Source organism: Culex pipiens, chromosome 2 (genome assembly GCF_016801865.2).
Source record: "Culex pipiens pallens isolate TS chromosome 2, TS_CPP_V2, whole genome shotgun sequence".
NCBI classification, from domain to species: domain Eukaryota; kingdom Metazoa; phylum Arthropoda; class Insecta; order Diptera; family Culicidae; genus Culex; species Culex pipiens.
Window position 1 is genome coordinate 140,005,071 of NC_068938.1, and position 530 is coordinate 140,005,600.

Here is a 530-nt window from a genome sequence, read left to right on the forward strand (position 1 = left end):
ATTTAACAATTTAACAATTTAACAATTTAACAATTTAGCAATTTAACAATTTAACAATTTAACAATTTAACAATTTAACAATTTAACAATTTAACAATTTAACAATTTAACAATTTAACAATTTAACAATTTAACAATTCAACAATTTCTATATTTTTTTTATATTTTTTCGATGAAAACTTTATTTTGAATTAATTTGTAACATTCAAGGAACAAATCCCGCAGAAATATTATTTCATGAAAGGTTTAATTTGTTTTTTATTTTGATTAATAAACATCAATAAATCTAGAGTTTTTATATATGTTTATAGGACCTTATAAAAAAAAAAAAAAAAAAAAATAAAAATAAAAAAAAAAAAAAAAAAAAAAGAACTCTGGAAATAAAGAATAAACATAAACGGCAGTTTCAGTATTTTAAATTGATAAAAAAAAAGTGTAACAAAATTCTTGCTGTACATTTTCCAACTTTGTAGACCACCCTTTTCCCATCCTCGGTGACACTGTGCCCCATTAATCGATCATAAAATGTG